At 32.8% G+C, this 9,156-nt stretch overlaps 1 long non-coding RNA gene across 1 annotated transcript; it reads right to left on the reverse strand.

Annotated features, from left to right (window-relative positions):
- Nucleotides 1-5,042: 5,042 nt before the first annotated feature.
- LOC145068490 (uncharacterized) lies at nt 5,043-6,862 on the reverse strand. Its single transcript, XR_013688987.1, has 2 exons — nt 6,538-6,862; nt 5,043-6,233 (listed from the first exon to the last, which is right to left on the reverse strand). It is a non-coding gene; the product is annotated as an uncharacterized LOC145068490 (long non-coding RNA).
- Nucleotides 6,863-9,156: the final 2,294 nt, after the last annotated feature.

Below are 9,156 nucleotides of genomic sequence, written 5' to 3' on the forward strand. Positions count from 1 at the left end.
CGTTCTCTGCTTCAAACATTCACTCTTGTACGCTAGGAGGTCAGCACCTTCTTTCATTTTTTTTTTATATTTTTTCGATTATTTTTTTGTTCCTATATCAAATGTATGTTGTAACACCCAAAGTCAGGAAGGTCAAGAAAGGAAAGGAAACCCTAATTTTAAGGGAGGACTCGGCGAGTCTGAGCAGGATCCGGGTCGAGGAGTAAGTGACCGACTCGGCGAGTCGGCCAAGGAGACTCGGCGAGTCTGGTCTGTGCGAGGAAAACCCTAAATTCGGGACTTGGAGCCTATTTAAACGTCTCATTCTCTCCCCTAGGGTTCCTTTACTGCCTCTTTCACCCAGAACAATGAACCCTAAGCCCCATTGTTGCTCATTCAAGCTTCCAAGCCATTTTTTAGTGATTTGAAGGAAGAAGAAGAAGGGGAATCATTGGAGCTTCAAGGATTGGCCTTAGATCTAAAGATTGGGGAAACTTTCTGAGTTATTGAAGGTATTAAGTCGTTTCCCTCCTTTAGATCTATTATGGTTGTGAGTTTTGGGGGCTTTTTAGCCATGATTAGCTATCCATTTGAGTTAGAAGCCAGATCTGAAGTTGCTACTTCGGATCTAAGCATATTATGGTCTTGTGAAACATAAAGTATCTGTCCTTGAGTTGATTATGGAGCCTCTTTGCCTTAAACCCTAGTTTATGGTGTATTTTGCCTAGATCTCCTTCTCTACACGTAAAGTTTGCAACTTTACGTGAGGAATAGGCTTGGGAAGGGTAGATCTACAGTTTGGAGTCCATGCATGACTCAAAAGTCCTCTGCATGTATGAAGATTTGAATGGACTCGGCGAGTCCTTTGAGTGGACTCGGCGAGTAGCATGAAGATTTGGAGGAACTCGACGAGTGGGATGAACAGCTCGTCGAGTCGGATGAAGTTGGGAATGAACTCGGCGAGTTGGAAGAACAACTCGGCGAGTCTGTTCTTGGATTCGGCGAGTCAGGTCGCGAAACCCCAAACCCTTCGAGTTGAGACTCGAATCAGTGATTCGAGTGGAGACTCGGTGAGTTGGACATGTCAGGACTCGGAAATCGGTAGACTCGGCGAGTCATGGACTGACTCGGCGAGTCGAGTCGCGAATGGAAGGACTCTGAACATATGAACTCGGCGAGTCAGTAGGGTGACTCGGCGAGTAGGGTTGACCTGGAAGGTTGACTTTGACCTTGACCAGAGTTGACTTGATTGTCTTTCGGGAGTCAGTTAGAATCAGTGTTGCATTGATATTGATAGCTCGGGGAGCGAGTGGAGCAGGAGTTCAGAGAGTTGTCGGGCAGCGGCTAGTGGGATCATCAGCAAGTTCAGCCAATGCAGGTGAGTTTCCCTTTGTGTGAATGGGTCTAAGGCCACAATGCCGACCCATGTAGTTATGAGTAGAAGACACAGGGGTTAGCCCTAGGCACAATATGCTATTATGATATTCAGGACGAGGTCTAATGATAGTGGGCGGGTGCCCAAGGAATGGTTTATGTGATAGTTTATACATGTTGTCTGTGTGATACTTGTATGTGTCTGGTAGGGAGATGAGTGTGGACGAGGTCCCGTAACTCACAAATAGCAGAGTGTGGATGGTGTTCCACATCTTATTAGCAGCAGATCAGAGGCGAGGCCCAAGTTAGGGAAAGAGTGAGGGTGGGCTAGGCCCGTACCTCACTATCAGCAGGAGTATGGACGGGGTTCCATGACTCATCAGTAGCAGGACAAGGGCGGGGCCCAAAGACAGGCGAGGCCTTAAGACATTAGTATGTGTTTAGCTTATGTGATGTGATATGTTTATGTGCTATTATATGTTAGCGGGAGAGGCCCTGTGATAGGCGAGGCCTAAGTGAAACAGATCTGTATCCGAGCGAGGCTCGAAGCCAGGCGGGGCCTAGAGCGGCGGGCCCGAGGTAGGGGGCGAGGCCCAGGATAGCGGGCGTGGCCCAGTATGTGCAGTATGTGGTTATGCATGGTATGTGCTAGGGTGGGGAACTCACTAAGCTTCGTGCTTACGGTTTTCAGTTTTGGTTTCAGGTACTTCCGGTAGCAGAGGGAAGAGCTCGGGGTGATCGCATGGCACACACCATAGATTAGACAGCCTGAGAATGTTTTACTCTGATAACGAACATGTGTTTTGGAAATTAATACTCTGATTATGTTTGGATTGATGATTTTGCTTTAAGTAATGTTTTATTAAAAGAAAATTTTTAGTCTTGAATTTTGGGACGTTACATATGTATTCATATATTTCGATTTTCTTTATCACAAATTACATGAAATCAGTTAACTACTTTTCTGAAACTTTTCAAATAAACAGGAAAAGATATTACGTACCTTTAACAAATTAGAAATTAACTATCTTGGGAACTGACATTAATTACGAAAATGTTACTTTTATATATTAGAGATGATTATGATTTTTTTTTAATTTTTATATCATAAGAATCCGGTTAATTATGACATAATTTTAAAATATCATTGAAATTATTATGTTTTTGTATATCATATCAACCTATTTTTTTATTTTTATATAGTAACAATAAAATTTATAAATTTACACAACAAATATACATATTTCAGATTTTGTAATGTTATTATACCTTACAAAATACAACTTTTTCCAAAATAATTTTCGCCAGTAATTTCATCCATAATTTCACCAAATTTAAATTTGTATTTTCTTGATATAAATTTTTTTAATGATCCTGATTTTTTTCCGCCAAAAGTATATCAAACATTTACGTCTTAGATAATGCTGCCCAATTATAATTATTACTTTCCAAAACTATATCCTTTTAATGAGGAATTTGATATAATAAAGGAAGTAAGTATTAATTAAAATGAGATATATATTCCATAATTATTACACGGATTTATTAAAAAAATAATATCAAGGTGTAAACATTAAGCATTTTTAAAGTGAAGTTTCAGAATACGTACAAATGATGATATTATACAATGAAATATAAAATTGAATAGACTGGAAAAAAAAAACTATTAAGACAGTCAATCTTGAAAATAACATAGTTATGAAAATTATAAAGTAAGATAAAAATTATAAGATATTAGGAGATTTGTAAAAAGTATAATTAGTAAAAGCGTTACGGTTATTAGAAAAAATAAGATCGTTAAGATTAGTAAAAATACAATATATAAACTAAATTATCACAATAATAATGAAATGTCATTATTTGATATTTCATATAATTGAAAGATATACTAAAATTATTCAAAGTTGCGCCAAAACTAATGCAAAGTTCTTGCGAACACCAAATAAATAAGAACAAACATAAAAGCTAGCACTTATATTCATAATCAATTTAAAATAAACCAATCATGATTTAGAAAAAATCTCCATTGATGATATACTAAAATTAAATCCATATAACATTTAACATTCTATAAATTATATTATATAACTTTATTTGAATAAATGAAATAGTTGTCAATATTTAATGTAGTAGAAAAACGGTATATTGGTTGTCAATATATGTTTAAATTAGGTAACCTTATTATGGAAAGAACGTCTAATTAAAATGTTTATAATTATATAACAATATCATAACTATATGAGACGAGAAAGGTCGTTCAACTAATAAAACAAAAAATATTGTCTACAAAGAGGTCCTTCAATGATTATAGATATTTATCGTTTTCAATGTATTTTTCACACATTTCAATAATACCAATAACCATATATATATATATATATATATATATATATATATATATATATATATATATATATATATATATATATATATATATATATATACTAGAAAAACTTGAGGCCCGTGCTAAGCACGACCCACGAAAAGTAGTTTGGGTTTTTTTTTACTGTTATATAATTTTGTTGGATTTTCAATATAAAATGTTTGAATTAGAAATGAAAGCGAAAGCATATTCTTATAATCACAAGTATGTTACTATCATTGGTAAACAACAAGTACATTGCTATATTTGGGTAAAATTATAAGTTAGAGTGATGTTACATGTAAAAAGTAATGTATAATGACAATAGTAATATAAAATTGATGTGTGTCATTCGTTGCAATTTACTCTTTTTAATATAGTGCTAAAAACTTATCACATGATAAATTAAGTTGTTGTTGTTGTTTTTTTTTTTTTTTTTTTTTTTTTTTTTGCATTCATGAACATAATTCATAATTAAGTATTTTTGTAGGCATATCAATAAATAATAATGTAATGTGTAATGACAATAATGACTAACTAATAGACGAAAGAGTCTCGTAATGGGTTTCTCTCGATCAAATTGTCTGTCTATACTCTAGTTGCTTATGGATGCCACTCTAGTTGCTTATGATCCATCAATCATTGTATCTATTTTGCAGCTAGCATCATATGTATCCTACATCAAAAAGCCAAAAGTAAATGAAAACCCACATCCAAAATGTAAACTAAATGTAATAACATAAAAAGGTATGACAGTGAAGATATATGGATTACTCACGCTTTTAACTCTTGTATAGTATAAATTAGCAAATTCATCAACAAAGATAATATTGAGGAGCATAACATAGCACATCAAGTAGAATTTTAAGCAACATATCATAGCTAGAAAACAATGACTTAATAATAAACAATATATAAGGGTTATTTTAAGAATAAGTCGCTGCATAGAATGACAATCGGTAGAAAACCCTTCAGTCAATCTTGTAAAGATAACTCGAGTTCTTCTCCTTGTCCTTTTCATATGCAGAAGACGAACCATATAATTAAAGACCATAAATTCATTTGCGTTGACTATTTCTGCCAATTCCTTTTCTTCTACTTTTAGTTAATACCAATGCTGGCTTCAAATCAATGTTTCTGATGTGATAATATCTCACAGTTTATACCAATCAAACTCAATAATTTCATCATAATTATATAAGTTGACATCCCTATCTACTACGAAATGACTCGAGACTACATAAAAACAAAACAAATTGCATTAACACATAAGAAATAATGAGAAATATATAGAGAATAGATGTACTCCCAAGTATGAAAACATGAATTGCAATGGAAGAAGGTGCCAATACTTTAACACTTCCTAACAGTTGTGAACGATATTCGTAGTTGCACTTAAATACATTAATATCACTATTGAAAATTTAGTAAAAGTCCATGTGAGGCACTTCTCCACCTCATCCTCTGGTTTCTCCGGTGGCTTGTAAAAAGTGACTAATTTACACCAAATTGTTCAATAAATTTGACAAAATATGAGGATATAAATCAAGCATTACCCAAAGAAGAAGCTTTGGGTACCTGTAAAATCGAGTATCTGCTACAAAGAACTTCCACAAAAGGAGTAAAAAAATTGAAATTAGTGATTAGTTTTTGTCATTTGCGTGAGGTTTCTATATGGAATGAATGATAAGATCTATGGATATATTGATCTCGAACCAACAGATGCTCAATGTGAATCTTTGACTGCATTGTATTCTATTTATGGCAATTTCTTTGATCAACATTTGAATGTTTCAATGGTTTGTGATCTTTGGATTCTATAATGACAAATATATGACCATCAAATTTCATTCACGTTCCAGCTGTAATAATTTCATCATTTCAAGTAATCTGATAGCTAAGAGTTTCCTTGTTTCATCATACATAGTCTCTCGTAATCTTTAAATCAATTTAAAACCATTTCCATCATTTGTTCCAAATTCTTGATCATCACCTGAATAAGCTAGTCATTGAAACCGTCACAAGCAGCAGCAGAAACAATATTTCTTTCCCTAAAACATGAACCGGTAACATATATATTTTCTTGACATAACAAACACAAACAATATGCAAAGAAAATATGAGGAAGTGGACTTGGCTTTATAATCATATGTATAAAAAGTTTTATTGAAGCAAACAACCAGAAACAATGACATCTTCTCATTTAGGCATATCATCAACCAACTTGCCAACAATTGGAAAATCCACCAAGTAACTACATATGCGCTCCATTTCTAAGGTTTCTTGGGAAAATTATGACATTAATATGAAAAGATCAACCCACATACTTGAGATGAACCAATAAAAAAATTGATTGTTACTTACCATTTCCTCATGAATTCAATTAGATACAGGGAGCCAACCACGATACAACATCTCAAGAAAAATGTTGTCTTGATCTGTCACTTTTATATAATTGAATCTCAAAGGTATACAAAGTAAAAGTAACTAATGAAAAACTCTCATCAATCTATTTTCCCTGTTGCAATCGTTAATCAGAATTAGAATTGGAAAAGATGTAAATTCTTAGCAATATATTTTTCCCTGTTACAGTCATTAATCATAGGTAGAATTGGAGATGTATTTGGCAAAAAAAATTATAATTACTATCTGGAAAGAAAATATTAATCCTGAACATATATTTCACCCAAATCGAGTTTCCAGATTGAAGGAAAAACGACCATTTGAATAGATTTTAACACGGGAAGAAAATCCATCGATTGGATTGACGGTAAACAGAAAAAACAATTGGAATCAAATTAAGGTTCTTGAAGATAACATACCGGTGGGAAGATGCTGACGGCAGAAAGATCAATGTTATCATTCTTATTTAATTCAACATTCAGAATATTTGTTGTCAAGAATTGGGCGAATTTTATATTCGTCACATAATAATTGATTCCATTTTCTGGATGATATGTCAGATTTTTCTTGATGAGGAACCGTTCGTGCGTTTGGAGAGATGTAGAACCGATGGGTGATCAGAATTGGAAAAGGTAAGTGTTAGAAGGGAGGCAATGATCAGAAAGATTTAATCGACATTTGTGCACGTTGTGTCGTTCCGAGAGTTGGATACGTGGAGGAACTGTAACCCTATGAATTTCCTCTAGCCGGCACCAGATTAAAAGGCTTTCATATATATATATATATATATATATATATATATATATATATATATATATATATATATATATATATATACTAGAAATATGCTAAGGCCCGTGCTTAGCACGGTCCATGAAAGGTATTTTTGGTATTTCTTGAAATAATTATAAGATCACAATGAAAAAGAATCCCCAAAAAATATTGAAATGCTCTTTCTTGAATTTTATATAAGGCAAATAGCAATGAACTTTCCTTCCTGCTTGTTTGATATTGATTCTATCAATTAAAAAAACACAAGAACAATGTTATTATTGGTAAACAGATATAAGTGCATTGCTATTATGGGTAAAAAAAAACTTATAAAACTTCTTTAAAGAAAGGTTAAAACCTTCGACATTCGATTGAAATAGTTATTTTTATCATTATTTGCATTCATGCAAAATGTTTATATTAATCTTACTTTATTCAAATAAATGTTGTCTATTCATCAAGGTTCAAGGTTCAAGTAACTGGTTAACAAAAGACGTTAAAAATTACATCATTAGTTTAATCTTTTCAGGAGCTACTTTTTTGGATTATGATAAACCATATGTTTTTGACGGGTTATAGTTACACTCACAGTCTTGTAGATAAACTATGGTGCATCAGAGGGCTGGAGAGAGAACTGGTAAGCATGTTCACCCTCAATCTACAATTTCATTTAAAGTTTAGAATGTATATAAATCTTGTAAATTGTGTTCACTAAGTGGCTATACATATTCACATGAATATCACAAGTATGAAAAAGTTTCGTGTAATTGGTTATATACTAAGCAGGTCCATGGAGTATGGACTATGTATCTTGAGCCTTTGTTAGTCATACAATCTTACATTATATTTTGTATCTAACTATCAGTTAATTTATTAAACTACAAAATATTTGCAATATTAAAAGATACATCTCATGTTGATAACAAATATAATGATTCTTTTATACAAAGCAAAAAAAAAAGAACAAAAAAAGATTATCATAACTTCCTTTCTTGTAAAATAATCCAACAAATTGCAAAAGATTATAATACTCACAGCTTAACCGAAAATCAAAATTATGCATAAAATACAAAAGTTCCTTATCTAGATAGCACACAATAGACGGAAATCATTAATAAAAAAACAAAATAAAGGCCAAGAGGTCAATAACTCATGAGGACTGTCTATTGATAGTAACTCAAATATACTTTAACCATTTTTTATCCTTACAAACTCAAGCCATAGCAGGTGTTTGAAGTTGTGACCAAAGATAGCAATCCAATTTCAAATAAATGATTCTTCTTCTCTAGTTTTAAAATTGATGGTGGAAACTTACATCCAAACACCACTAATTATAGTGGGTTAATGACCCGAGATGGAGAAAACCACAAGACCACCCAACTCTATTTTTTACATTGAACAGAGAAAATCCAACTTAACAGTTGAAACAAAATCATGAATTATCCTACTTGTATAACTTGACAACTTTTATAGGCATTGTGGTTTCATGGTCTTATGGCTATAAGGTCTTTTTTTCTTTTTCCGATTGAATACATTGTTGGCATGAGACTAAATGACCATTTTACCCCAGCACAATCCAAACCAGCTTCACAAAATCTTCCAGCTAAAGGGACAAAAAAATAGTCAAGTGGTCAGAAACTTGATCACTTTGTGTCATCCCTCTAACCCAAGTCCTGCAACAATTCTTCTTCCATTTTTATGCATCTAAGAGCATACTTACTACTTAAGTTTTTTTTACATGCCTAGATCAATAGATCAAGTTCATAACAGGTTGTAACTTACTTTTTTTTTTTATCATTGTTTAACAACTATTGACTTTAGTAAGTCAATCGAGTAGATCACATTCATGCATCGTTGCAATGAAAGGTAAACCCTGCCTTTTTTCAATCGCATGAAACCAGTGATAACACCATGCACAAGGAAAATATAAATTACCATTATAACCTCTCAGTATTTATGAAGCACCAAAAAGTCAAAAAGAAAAATAAAAAATTAAAACATTATGATTATATAAGAAATAAGTGTATATGACAAATGACCAAATTGGGTCTTTTACATTTACCTTCGCCAATAGATGATGTCAGAAGCAAGCCATTTGTCTTGATTTTGGAAAACAATTAATTAACATTGAGGACTTGAACTTTATGCAAGAAAACCAATCTTCCTTCTAGTTCTATCTAAAATTTCAAGATATTGAATACGAATCACATAGTCAAATGTTGCTCATTTAGATCACACTACACATGAATTATTAGCACATAAATTGC

Source organism: Lactuca serriola, chromosome 8 (genome assembly GCF_051521515.1).
Source record: "Lactuca serriola cultivar US96UC23 chromosome 8, Lser_US96UC23_V15, whole genome shotgun sequence".
NCBI lineage: Eukaryota > Viridiplantae > Streptophyta > Magnoliopsida > Asterales > Asteraceae > Lactuca > Lactuca serriola.